Source organism: Athene cunicularia, assembly GCF_003259725.1.
Source record: "Athene cunicularia isolate RWA chromosome 13 unlocalized genomic scaffold, athCun1 chr13_part1, whole genome shotgun sequence".
Classification (NCBI taxonomy): domain Eukaryota; kingdom Metazoa; phylum Chordata; class Aves; order Strigiformes; family Strigidae; genus Athene; species Athene cunicularia.
Window position 1 is genome coordinate 1,402,131 of NW_020799117.1, and position 14,146 is coordinate 1,416,276.

Sequence of the window (14,146 nt, forward strand, 5' to 3'; positions counted from 1 at the left end):
ACTGGAAACCAGCAACTCCAGCCAGGGATCGGGGCTCCCTTCGCAGTCCCTCCCTCCATCCCTCTGCACTGGCACGGAGCCCTTGGGACGCAGCATCCCACTGCTTCCCGCAGCATCCCACTGCTTCCCACTGCTCCCCAGAGCTCCGCTCCCAGCAAAGAAAAGCACAGTTTGCTCCTATTTGTTAAAAAGGAAGATGGCAAGAAAAGGCAACCCTTGAACACATCCCTCCAACCTGGGATTCTGAGCTTTTAACATCCCTTCAGGTCTGGGACTCTTCCAACAGAGCAGAGCAGGCTGGGGGCTGAGGGATGGTAACTCTACGACCAATTACAAAGTAATTAAAAGACCCACCGTCGGCTCCACAGAGAAAGCTTTGCATATGAACTTTAATTATTTTACCACAGTCTTGCCAGAAAAACACAAAAGAGGATCTCAGGCAGCTCGGAGGATGCATATGGCTTGTGTAGGTGGAGAAAGCTAAGAGACTGTTACTTTGGGTAGGAAGTGGATTTTCTCTCTCCTATAATCTTGTTAAATTACCCTGTTTTTAAATCAATGATTTATATCTCTCTCTTCAAATCCAGAGGGGGGGGGGGAAAAAAAAACAACAAAAAAACCCCAAGCCTCTCTCTAAACAGCAAGTGTGTGACAAGCAATACATTTTCACTTTCATTTATCCTCACATTGCAAAAGTTCACTCAGCAAACCAAAAGTGTTAAAGGAAAATGCTGGGGAAGGCTGGTTAAAAAGAAAACCTTGGCTGAAATGAGATGGAAAACAGATTTCCCGGGTTAGGTAAGTATCAGAAAATAATACATAATGTTAGACATCTGAAAAAAAAGGAAGTAGGAAAATATTTAGAAATTTGCATAACCATTTGCAGCCTAAGAAAAGCACAGACAAACAGTTCCATTCCGAGAGGACATCTCAAGCAGGCGGCCGTGCCGGGAGGGGCTGCACCCCCCGATCTGCCCCCCGCACAGCACGGCCTGTCTGGCAGGCGCCTCAGGATTCCCACACGGGTCTGCGATGGCGATGCCTGCCCTTGCGTTCCAGGGAGTCTCCCCTCCCTTTGACACCGGTTTTGCATTTGTGTAGGTCTAGCGGCTTCCGTGGGGGATCATCTCTTAGCAACGCTCATAAAAATAAAATAAAATAAAGCTCCGCCCAGACCTGAGACAGAGGCCACGCTGCAGCCCACCTGCAACGGGGAGGGCACGCGTGGGAATTTACACTGACAGCTGCGTATTTTCAGACAGGGAAAAGGAAAAATAACCCCAAACCATCTAAAAATCTCTACTTGATGGAGGTATATACACGCTTCTAGCAAACTGCAAGGAAATACCAGGAACCCCAGCGCTGCTCTGGGCACAGCTGGGTGAGGACACCCCAAGGAAACCCAGGGACAGGACGGGGTTGCCCGCTCGGGTGCGTTTCCCCCCAGGCTGGTGTGTGGCCCCATGGCAGCACTGACACGGGGGCCAGCACACCCCACACCCACCACGGCGTCGGGAAGTGGCGCTGGGAGGAATTTCCAAGCAAAGAGCAACGCCCGTGGGTGGAAACCCGAAGGTTTGGTGGCAAGCCGTGCGTGGTGGCACAAACCAGGCTGCTCCTGCCAGCCCAGGGAGTGCAGGCTACCCCTGGAAGGAGTCAAACCTAATAAAGCTCAGCAGGCCCTGATGGTACCCTGCAGCACTTCACTGGCCCATCAGCGGCTTCCACCCTTGGCCGCTTCGGCCAGCAGCTGGGCTAGTGTCCCGGCGAGCAAAGGCTGCAGTGCCAACGCGATGCCAGGCGTCACGGCCGTGAGCTGGAACGGTACAAACTGGGGTAAACACGTGCACATCCCGGCTCCCACCCCTGCACCGGCACTCCAGGCAATGCTGAGGTGTAGAAAAGCAGGATTTGGTGAAAGCATCGCTGCAGCAGCATTGGGGCGAGCAGTGAGTGGGGCATGAGGCGGCGTGGCCGTGCCCCGCTGTGCCGTGCCGTGGCCGTGCTGTTTGCTACAATACAGGAGAATTTGTCCTCAGGGGTGCAGGCAAGTGCTGGCAGCGACCTCAGCCCACGCTGCCCAGGAGCGGCCCCGAACGTCAAAGCCTCTTGCCCACAGCTGAGTCCTTCTCCTCTCCCACTCCACCCAAAGCGTCCCAGACCCGCTAAGCTCAGCGTGTCCAAAACTGGAAGAAAGTCAGAATGATTTAAGAGGTGCCGAGACTGGCACTTTGGCAACAGTTTGTCTTTGCTGGGCTCCAAGGACAAAGTCTTGTTTTGTTTGCTCGTACAGAAGCTCCATCTTCCCCTCGCAGGCTGCGACTTGCGCAGCAAGCCCTGCGGCGGGGTACAGTCCTGCTCCGGGCTGAGGGGATGGGACCCCGGAGCTGAGTGCGGCACGGCCGTGTGATGTGCACTGCTCCACCTGCGCTGCTCCCGCTTTTTAAGCTCAGAGAAGCACGAAAACTCCACACCGCAGAGCCAAGGAGTTCCCTTAGGGACTGTGTCCTTCCCTGCAGAGGGGACGCACGGCACGTTTTGGATGTTGTCCCCCTGCCTCTTCAAAGCGGGGTTCAAATGAATCTGAAGGGTCTGAACCTCGTTTGTAGGCTGCTGGCGAGTCTCCCCCTCACTCCGACAGACACTACAGAGCAGTTCCCAACCGCTTTCTCCCCAGTGAACATCTCATCTACCTTTCAACTTGTGAAGGCCCCACTGCGCTGCCACCGAGCACCAAGTCCTCGTTTCTGTCCCAAGAGCAAACAGCTCCATCCGACAACCCAAATGCCTCTGTCCTATGACCAAAACAGCTCCATGCTACGACCCAAATGCTTCCATCCTACGACCCAACTGGCTCCGTCCTACGACCCAAATGCCTCTGGTCCTACGACCCAACCAGCTCCATCCTACGACCCAACCAGCTCCATCCTACGACCTAAACGCCCGGCGCGACGTTCTGCCGGCTGCGACAGCAGAGACGCCGCGTGTTGGGGAGCCGGGAGGAAGCCCTGCCACCACCGACAGACGTCTTTAGCTCTGCTCACTCACTGCTTTTCCCCCCAGCAGGGAAAACCCATCCCAGCACCACGAGCCCTTCTCCCAGCAGCCCACGATACTGTTGGAGGACCCGTGGCTGAGCACGACGTGGGGGAACGGAGAAGAGCCCCTTTCTGTGTCCGGACTCTGAGTGAGGTGGATAGAAATCACCAGGCTCCCGGTTCCCGTAACCTCCTAAACACTGTCACATCCTTTAACGTGCGTGCTATTATGGGATGCTGAGAGAGAAGCCATTGGGTCAGTGAGCACGTGAGGCTCCTTCCCCCACGCCGCCCACCAGGCAGGGCCGGGACGGTCCCACCGTGCCCCAGCCCAGGCACGGCACAAGACGTGACTCTGAGGTCTGTCCCCGCGGCTGACAGAGTATTTGGAAAGGAAATCCTCCCCCGCGGCCTCGACCACTGCGAGGGAAATAAAGCCATCTGTTCATTGAGACATGCCCGTCTCAAACCAATTAATATAAAGAGCTTACATTAAAGGATCTCCCTTAGATGCAAATCCGCTCTTGTAAACAAACCTTACAGGTCTCAGCCCCAGTCTCTAAGGCAAGTTCCAATCTGATTAGTTACTCCACATGCCTTAAATTCCCCCTTATGGTTACCAACGAATAAAACTGTTAATTCTAACTTTTTGCTGAGATACATTAAACACTTACCGCATTTCACCTCCATGTGCCCTTTTCGGTGATATTTAATGAAACCGGGACCTCTTGGGTGAAAGACAAGTAATTTAACTTATTTCTTTGCCCTAGTTGTTCTCCAGACCACCACCCACGCACCACAGTTCGAGACCTCCACAACAGTACGGCACGCACTGAATTTTATTTCCCATACATGCACCACTGCCGACTATTTTTGGATGACTGCCTAAACCAGAGAGCACAGCGCAAGGTGCATAGTTCAGTACATTAAAAAAAACGGGAGAATGAATTAATGAGAAGAGTGTGGAGCAACAGTTTTCTGACTTACTCTGAGCAGCAGCCCTGGAAAGCATCTGTGGGAAAAGTGCTTTGTTTAGGTGAGGTTACCTGGGCAGGACGAGGACTGAGTATTTCTGCAGGAACAGCACACACGTGTTGGCTCTCCGAGCTCTGGAAAAGCAGTTGGAGGAAGAAACCCCATCACCCCTATGGAGGAGATGCATTCGCTGGCTGATGGTTAAACCTGGTTAGCAACAAAACAGATCCACAAGCTGCTCCTCCGCAGCTCAAGGAACCCAGAGGAAACTCTCCATGACTCCTTCGAGCGTGAGCCTTCCATCCCTCCACCAAGAGCCCCTTTGTTTTCTCAGATAATTTGTCTTCTCGGTTTTCTACTTCAATTTAAATACACAAACCTGAAAGCTCCCCAAATCGCAGCACAGCCTGGCAAAGATGTTAAGCAATGTACATCCCTGCCCATTTTAGCTCCAGCCCTGGGCCTCTCTGCTCCCCACAGCAGTGACGTGCTCCCACGCCACCTCAGTGGGCACTTGCCCATCAATAAAGGGGGTCAAAACCAGCCTGATTTCTTCCCCTTGCCTCGCACATCACTTTTTTCTACACTGTTTAAAAACAGACACAGAGAAGCAGGAAAACGATCAAACTGTGAGAGTTAACTGAATATTAAGAAGTGTATGTGACATTTATTTGGGTTTCTTCCCTGTCTTTATAAGCAAAGCAGAATTCTTAGGTGGTACCTGCGGCGTTCACACGGAGGCGTGTGCTTTGCTTCTCTTTTCTTGCTTACAGTCAGCCTTTGCTCAGGAGGAAAAGTCCCTTTCCAGTAAACACAAATCTCCCAAACATGGACTAAATACTGTCTTCTATATTGCAGGGCCAAATTAAGAGATGCATTTCTAGAAGAAAAAGGAAAAAAGCTTTTCCTTAAAGGTGAGCCCAGTTCCCTCATAGGCTGCGATGGCAATTCAACTCCCTGTCCAGGAGCTGCAGTTTGTCAGAGGCCCTGGGAGTGCTGGCAAAAGAAGAAATCATCTCAAGCCTGTTGAAAGTAGACACACATATGGTCATCTCTGGCTCACTGCTGTCCTTCCCCAAAAGTGGAACAGTTATTCTGTCAGCCCCAGGACTTCCCAGCCAGTACAGAGCAAGTATCTCCCCATCGCCCTAGGGGCAATAAAAGAGGAAGTTCTAGTCTTACATGAAATTCATCACAAAAAAGTGAAATTGTGGGAAACCAGTGCAAGTGAACGAGCCGTCTGGCAAAAAGAAAGAGCCAGTGCTGGGAACACTTGTGATTTTGGCATTGAAAGTGTTACAGAAAACATGCCATAAAGTTCCTCGGAGGCTTTAATTTCCCTCCCCCCAATCTTCCTTTGATTCCGATCCGCTCCTTCCCTCGTGTCCTTTGAACTTTTAAAAAGGCACTTTGAAGACATGTCATAAAGCACTGGTTTTATTCAGGATCTCCTCTTTGATGCCCCTGCTGCTGTGTGTGAAGCGCAGCCTCGCAGGATGTGGGAGCCGGAGGAGCCGAAAGCTGAGACGGAAAGGAAAGGACAGAAAAGTAAAAGCGTGGACGTGGTGTTTGTCAATAACTCGCTGGGCCGCGCAGGCGGGCGCAGGCAGCAGCCCCGGCTCTTGCCAAATGTGTCGACTTCTGGGCAATACAGACCCCAAGGGGGGAAGCGGTGGGGAGGAAGAAGAGGGGCAGCTGGCTGGGAAGTCCTTCATCCCAAAGGTCATCCCCATCTCCCACGTGCTCCCAAAACCTGAGATTTAGGGATAAAATGCCAGAACAGGCAGCCTGCCCTGGGGCAGAAGAAGGGATAAGCAGTCCATGACCAGGTCCCTGCTCCTGACTATCTGCCTCCGACCTGGGGGGTTTAATTTGGCCGCTCTGCATCCAAGTTGGGTTGGTCAAAGGCAGCTGCTTGGCCCAAACCAGTCCTATCACAAGAACTGGCCTTTAGCATATGACACAATTATTCTAAAGAGGACACGTGGCTATTTTGAAGTAGTTGCTTGATGCAAGATTTACTGTATTAACTCTATCCACTGGTTCTTCTATTTCAAATCCACGTTGCTTGCATTTAAGCAAATCCTGGTGCCCTCTTTCATCATTTTATTTTGAACCTCAGGAGAGGGAGACGTTCTTAAATTCCCAAAAACTAGAATCCTATGGTGTGGGCAAAATCTTAATTTAAGTTTTAGAAAGGTGTCTAACCACAATGGTTAGGGCGGAACAACCGGAAATAAACAAGCCTAAAAAACCCAAGAACTAATTAGAAAATAATAACGAGGAACTAATGCAAATAAATAGAAACCTATTGCAGATTTAAGTATTATGAACTCTAACCCAGCGCTCTGATACGGAGATATGTCCCAACTCACCGTATTTGAGCATTTTGAAATGCCCCCAGGAGCTGAGCCCCGAGGGTCGCTGCGGTTTTTCCTTACGGAAAACCGAGTCTCCAGCAGCCAGGCAGGGCAGGGACGGGCTGGCTCTTCTCGTGAAAACCCCACTCCAACGTGCAAGGAAGAGACTTTTTCTTCCGAAGAGGGATGGCTCAAAGCTGATGCTATCTGCCACGATAGACAGCGTCTGTGCCGCGTGCTTTGGGACTGCCACAGCATGTTACCGGATCTGCCTGTCAGAGAAAGGCAGAAAGACCAAAGAAAGGATTACATGCAGGCGTATAATTCTGCATTTACAGCTACTTAAATATTGAATCAGTGCTACAGGATTATATACATTTGATATTTCCTGCGTCAAGCCGACTGTGTAATTCATCGCGATGGAAGTTACAAGGAGGGTGTTTTCCTAAAAAAAAATTAAAAGTGGGGGGGGGAACCCCACCTTAAACCCCACCTTCAACTAACTCTGCCAGCAAGCAGGTTTTATTTCACCAAATCACGTTCCCTTTATTTCTGCCAGCGTCAGGCAGTCTCCCTTCGTGACTTAGAAGCCAGAGTCACAGTGGCAGCACCCACCGTCGCTGGGCCACCGCTGCCAATCTCCGTGAGCCCATCCCGGGAGCGCGGGGCTGCTCCTCTGTGCCACCTGGGACAGTGCAGGAAAGCCGAGCGAGCCCAGCCACGCCGGCGCATCCCTGCCCGCGTCCCGCCAGAGGCAGCTCCTCTCCCGGGGCTGACTCACACTCCAGCGGGACGCAACATTTAAATAGGAGACCACGGCCCTTGCCACGGCAGACAAAAAGGCCTGGCAGGTGCAGGAGGTGGCAACAGGGCAGCGGCTCGATAAACGGGAGGAAAAGCACGGAAGTGGGAGAGGTTGAAAGTTGGTTTGCAACCCCTGCCAAAGATAGGGAGGATGGAGCTGTCGCAGGAGCCCTCCTGCCTGGCTGATTCCTCAAGGACAGGGAAGGCCCCGTCGTCTCCAAACACCAGTGGATGCACAAAGGTTTCTGCCCCACATCTCGTGCCGCTGGGGACAGCAGAGCGGAGCCAGCCCAGCCCCTGTGTCCCTGCCACCGGGCTGCCCCAACCCTGCTCCCAGCACCGCGCTTGTCCGGGCAGCGATTTCAGCCAACGCCATGGCAACAGCATCACCAACTCTGGGCAGTTACAACACCGAACGCTCCCAGCTTTCTAGCCAAAAAACCTCAATTGCCAGTGCTCTCCTGCTTGCTGGACTAGATAAAGCACTACAGGCACACGCAGCATCGCGTGACGATGCAGGGAGCTGTCTGTCCGCACCGGCACTCTCTACCCATATGAGAGACCATCCCACACTCCCGATCACCACAACCTTACATCTCAGTGTGAGAAACGGGATGGGGAAACAAGGAATAAGGAGGCAAGGAGGAGTTGAAGAGACATGTTATCACCTTGATTTATCCAACGTTTCATAGCAGAACTGGAAAGTTTCCGAGCAGAACTAATCTTAAGGAAAGGGTCGTCACTCACGACCCAGATTTGTTTGGTTCTGTGCCACGAACGGTCGTAGGGGCGAGTTGTCAGGTGCTGCTCCCACAGAAATCTAACGCTACACGTAAGCTAACAATCACTTGTGGGCAAAACAGTATTAAATAACCAAAAAAAGAGTATTCAATAATCCTGCGCGCACACACCACCCCTTCACCAAGAGCAGACCGTCGGCTTCCAAGCGCATCCCGCAGGAAGACGACGAGGCTGCCGGCAGCAGGAGGAAGCGGGTGCTGAGCTCCCCACCAGCACCAGCTCTTCAGACCCAGCAGAAGTGCGTGGCTCAGGGCCTTTCCACACCGAAATACCTTCCCCTCACACTAAAAAGCTCAGAGCTGCAGCCCAGGCTTAGGCGGGGTGACTCTTTTTTCCCCCCCTGGGAGTTTCTCTCCGAATTAGAATCGGACATTTCTGCAGCAAAGCTGGTTTTCGCAGCGCAGCCCTCCGTGGCACGGTGCCACCGGTCGGAGCCTCTCAACTTTATTTAACCTTTGTGTAGGGAATTGCATTAACTCATCGCAAGAGAACCTCTCGGCAAGGGAGAAACAGATGTTCAGGCATTAGATAAAGCTACAGGCAAGTCCACGGTGTTTATCAGCAGGGATGTGGGGTTGGTTTTGGTTTTGTTATTTTTAAGGGCTGAGCAGCGGTAGGAGTTATTCGGAAACAAGTGAAAATTATCCTGAAAACTGCTTGAGGGGCTTTTGAAAGAATGTTTCTCTTCAGTTGCTCCTTTTACCTGCAATACCAATTTTTTTTTTTTTTAAACTTACAGCCAAGTATCTGCTCCTGCAACTGAATGCAGATGCAGCTGGAACAGGATATTTTAATTTGCTTCCAACCTGGGAATTCTGCACTTTAAACTCGAGATAAGGAGAAAACTTTGTTCTAAAGACACATGTCCCCTAACAAAAGACAAAAATCCTTCCAGAGAGGCTTTCAGTGCTCCTGAGAAAGCAGAACTGCAGAAAACAGCAAATTCTAAAGAGCCATTACGATTCTAGCATGCATTTATTACATTATCCCCACTTTGTGCGCTCCCTCCCTGCTTGGTCTTTAACAGAACCGCTAAAATATCCACGTAAAAAGTGTTTCTTGTGATTTTTGTCTGACTCAGCAGAACCAACAGGTGCCTGACAAGAGCTCAAACTCTCTGCTCTATGACTTAAGGAAAAGCAGGTCTCTGGAGGCAGAATCTGGCCATCGCTTCTTCATCCATGTGCGTAAGCAGACACAGGCACCCTTGCACCCAGGTGAAAACCTGCATTTGAGCTTTTCAAAGTGCTTCGTGGGTAACCATTGATTTCACTACAGGCCAGCTTGCGCTGCTCAAAGATGTGCTTTTCAGCCAACTTACTTAAACCCTGAGTAAACCACTGCAAAGCTGCTTGCGCTTATCTCAATAACCGGCCAACTTTTTATGCAGATAACAGATGAAATACTGCATCAGACTGCCCTAAGTCCAGCCACTGACAGGGGAGTTCTGGTGAATCCCCACGCAGCCTTTTAGAAGTTACTGTGCCAACCAACTTTCAATCCACAGAGAGAAATAACTTGTCCAAAGTCGTATAGACACACAGCTCTACAGATCTCAGAAGTCTTGGATAAGGGGATCGTTATTGTGACTCAGTGACACAGTTAAGCTTCAAGTTAAGTATATATATATATGTTTATACACACAGACACTCAATGGAGAACGAGATTCGGGGGTGACAGCCCCTCTACACCCAGGACTGTGCTCCTGAAGGGTTCAGCAGGAAGGCCAGGCCCGTTGTGGTGCCATGAGTTATCAACGCCCAAGCAAAGCAACAGCTCCGCTGACCAGAAGATCCTACAGAGGGTGAGCGAGATCTGGCGAAGCTCCTCTTGGTGGAACAGAGTTCTCCTGGGGAGCACCAGGGCAGCCCGGCTCCTCCTACCTTCATGCAAGCAGGCTTGAGGAAAGCAACCAAGGAGAAAAATTTTAGGTGGTAAATGAAAACCAAGTATTTTTTTTTTTTTTTTTTTTTTTTTTAAGACGTGTTCAAACATCTACAGCTGCAAACATGAATGCTGGCACTACAGAGAAACCCAGTGCCCAGCCTGCCTGCATCCTACCTACCCAAACATCAGACAAAGCTCAAGCCCTGAGGTTTTTGTCCTCCTGAAGCCCTGCTCTCCCCCTCACGCAGGGGAGCTGCCCCAGGGCTTCCCAAGGACCTTCACCAAGAGGAGGGCAAGGGAGGAGAGAGATCAGCAGCCACCCTGCCACCGCCAAGCCCACTCTTCGGCAAACTAGGTCAAGTTCAAACGCTTTGCTCTCAGCTGAAGGTCACTACTGTCTCCCCAGCCTGCACTGGGCAAGCTAAAATACATTCACATTGAGAAGATGCGGGGAGGTTTTGGAGCTGGAAGTGGTTAAGGGAAAAACCAGGCTGTTAAAGAGAGCATGTGCATGAGCATGCATCTAAAATGGTGAATGCAGAGGGAGGAAAGAATTTAAAAAACAAATCATCAGACATTTCCCTCCAAGGGCAAGAGTGCTAGCTCTGCCTTCCCCACTCTTGGTCAAGCGCTGGTTAGTGTTCCTGGTACAAACTACAGCACTGACCAGAGGTAAAGGTCTTGGATAACATTTGCAGAGCACTTTGACATGGAAAGTCCCAATTCCCCTTTACAGAGGCAAAGTCTGACAAACGCACAATGGAAATAGGCTTCCGACAGACAAAAAAGTGACTCCCTGGCGCACACACACAAGCCCACGCAAACTTTCCAGCCCGCCCTCCAAGTGTGAGCACTGGTGTTTCCATTAAGTGCCTGAAAGCTCAGAAAGCATCCGGCAAAAAAGTAAACTCATGATTAGACCAAGCGCAACGTTTTGCTTTAATTTCTGCAGAATTATTACATGCAGCTTTGCAATAGGAGCAGAGATTACCCGGCTAAATCTAAGAGGGTCTCTTCTGACTGCCATACAGATAGGAATGAAAATTTAGCCGTCTGAGAGTATTCGTCTGAAATTATTACTGGGAAGATCCATCAGAGACTTCGTACAGGGGTGGGTTGGAAACAGCCCTAGATCTGGAGCCACGCTCAACTTTGGGAAAGCCCAAATCTGGACTAGGCTGCCATCCCTGCCCCTGTCTCCCCGGCATGAGCCCACCACCAAGGTGGGGTCCTGGGAGCCTCGGGAAGGGGACACGTCTTGACATGGAGGGTGCATCACGGTCGTCATTCACGTGTTGTCCAGAGCAGGTCTTCTGTCCCGATGGCACGGCTGGGAAAGCTGTAGCACTGCCCGCACAGGAAAGTTATGTTAGAAGACTAATTAATGTATTTTGGCTGTCTTTTAATGAAACTCGGCAGCTGGAAGCAGGCGCGGAGCCAGCGCCACGTGACCTCTCAGTTCTCCTTTGGACACGTTTCAGGAATCTCTTTGCTGAAGTATCCAGTTGTCCTGCATGACATTTATCCCCCCCCCCAAACTGAACTAATCAATGTCTGGCTGCTAGTTATTGTGGAGGGTGGGGGAGAAACGCGCACGGACAAGCTGTTGTACATCAACCGCTGTATTATAAATATGCTGGCGATACAGCTCGACACGGTGTTTTACTCCACCATTTATCTTCACGCAAGCAGAAAGGCTGGAAGCGGATGAGCGTCTGCTGCGAAGAGCAGTTTGAAGGGAGGTTATTGCATTCTTGACTTAAGCCCATTTTTCTGGTTTCCATGCAAACGTCAATGAATTTAAAAAGGGAGCATTCAGCGCGGACCTTCGGATTCAGACAAAATACAGCATCTCTCTATATGGGGATTATACTCTTGCTTGGCAGAGCGATGAACCCAATGGATTTCTTCTTCCCCTCACAGTTACAGCCCCGACTGTCTCAAAGCACACACACCCCACACCCCCCCGTTACCTCCACCGGTTACCGTGGCCGTTCTCTCAAGCACTGGGCAGAAACGCACGCTCCAAGCGCACAGGAATATATATGCTTGCACCTCATACATGTACATACACACACACACAGGTGTGTGTCCAGGACCAAAGACAACAGGAATGTAAATATGTTTTACGCCTCATTATGGAAAGTACTTTGGCAGAAGGTGGCCAGGGGCACAAAGAGCTACTATTGAGATTCCTCAAGCCATGGCCTCCATTCAGTACACAATCAACAATATTTAGACAGTATGGGCTAGTTCCTTCCTTCTCAAGGTGACTTCCTCCTCCTGGCAGCCCTGGGGCAGGCTATAAAATGACCTTATGTTTAAGGACAGTCTCAAATAAAATAAGCAGTCAAAGGAAAAACACGCCTGCTCGCCCCCCCCGCGTCCCCGCCGTTGTTTCACGGTTCTCTTCTTTGTCTTCAGGGTATGGGCAGCTTCTCTGGTTGAACGGAGCTGAAAAGCTCCCGTAGCAGATGCCCACAGGCTGCCCGCAGGCAGGCGGGGTGTGCCGGGCCACCCCGCTAAGGGACACGCACCACCGGCTGCCCGACACAGGCTGGCGGGCGGGCACCGTGTGGCGGGAAGAAAGGGAAGAAAAAAAAAAAAAAAAAGATGGCATGAAAATGAAGACTTACTTATTAATCCCAAAGGAATTTTGGTTTGGGTTCTGCCTCTCTCCCTCCCATTTGCAGCCTTCCCCAAGCACAGGCTCTCCGACGAGATGCCCAAACGTTCCCTTGCCTTTCCGCCGGGCAGCTCTGCGAGCAATCCCTTCCTCGCCGTGCGGCGCCCCATTCAATCTGCTGCCCGTAACACAGCTCCAGACCACAAGGCACGCTGGCTTCTGAAAGTCTGGCTCTAAAACCAAATAAAAAGCTTTTCATTGACACTCAAATGTAGGTGCAGCAAGTCAAAAGCCTTATTTTTGTGTTTTACGGTGCTCCCACCTGAATAAATTCATTTTAAGTGCCACTTTTCCATTTGCGGATTATGAAATGTTGGGAGGTCTGGATGCCATAGCCAGGTACCAAGCAGCAATATATTACCCAGTGCAGGAGCCCGTCGGCGCTGCTCTGACCCGCGGCCGTCGCCCCTGCACAGCCCCGACCCGCGCAGCCCCCAGCGCCGCCGCGGACAGACAGATGGACAGACAGCAGCACGTCCCCTGCTCACGGGAGGGACAGCCAGCAGCCGGGTAAGCTGTAAAGCAGCGGTGGGACTTGAATGTGACACGGCCCGGTGGAAAAAAAATTAGTAATATAAAATTTTTCCTAATCCACCCACCTTCCTGCTCCCCTTCGGAGCAGAACAGCTCCATTATACCGCAGGGTTGGCTGAGCCAGGACCTGAGCGGGGAAAGGAGGGCTTCCACCAGCCCTCAGAACAAACACACACACTCACTCCGGTCCGACTGGGTCTCTCGCAACTACCCAGTTTAGATCCAGCTGTGATTCTGCCCGCTTACAGCTATAACGCTCAGCATCGCCTCAAATTACGCGTGTGTCTGTGGGTGTAGGTGCAATCGCAGGCAGGAGATGCAGGCACACTCACACCTTAAAATCTGGAGAAACAAAGTGGCGTGGGATTGTTGCCTCTGCCTGGATTTAATTTTTCAGACATTTTTAATCACATGGAATGATAGCTCAGGTGTGTCAGAGCATCACTGGCTATCCAGAGGACAAAGATGCTCTGCGTGCAGAGATCCGTCCGCAGTGGGAACGTGCATCATCCTATCAAACACAAAATACCAGCAAGCTCAGCATCTTCCATACAGGAGGATTTCCCAGGTTTAAAATCCAGATCCCAAACAACTCCAAAAACAAGAGCTACTATATAAGCCCACCCCTTCCCATTCAGCACACGGAAGGTTTGCCACAGCCCTTGGTAGCTCTCTAGCAAAAACCCAGAAGGTTTAAGTTTATTCCGCTCGTGCAAGGAAGCTTCTCTGACAAATCAAACGTGCGTCTGGCTGGGAAAGCTGCAGCACACGGTTCCTCGCTCCTCGCACACACCAACCTTTCACAGTAATGCAGGGACAGAAGCACTAGGTGGCAAAAAAAGCCAACAGGTCCTTATTAGTTACACTCTGGAAACGAGCATTAACATATCTATAAAATTTCAGGTAGTTTAACAACCACCACAGCGGGAATCAGCCCACATACCCATCAGCGTGTTTAATTGTACCCAACGAAGGGACGGAGGCGAGGGCTCAGTGACAGAAAGAAAAGGGAGAGAAAAAGGGTTAAACCCCAAATTGTTCCCGAATAAACGTTACCAAAG

At 51.0% G+C, this 14,146-nt stretch overlaps 1 long non-coding RNA gene across 1 annotated transcript; it reads right to left on the reverse strand.

The window, feature by feature from the left end:
• Positions 1 to 4,708: 4,708 nt before the first annotated feature.
• LOC113485318 lies at positions 4,709 to 12,613 on the reverse strand. The gene is made up of 3 exons (XR_003399402.1): positions 12,502 to 12,613; positions 6,455 to 6,645; positions 4,709 to 4,893 (listed from the first exon to the last, which is right to left on the reverse strand). It is a non-coding gene; the product is annotated as an uncharacterized LOC113485318 (long non-coding RNA).
• Between the last annotated feature and the right edge of the window lie 1,533 nt (positions 12,614 to 14,146).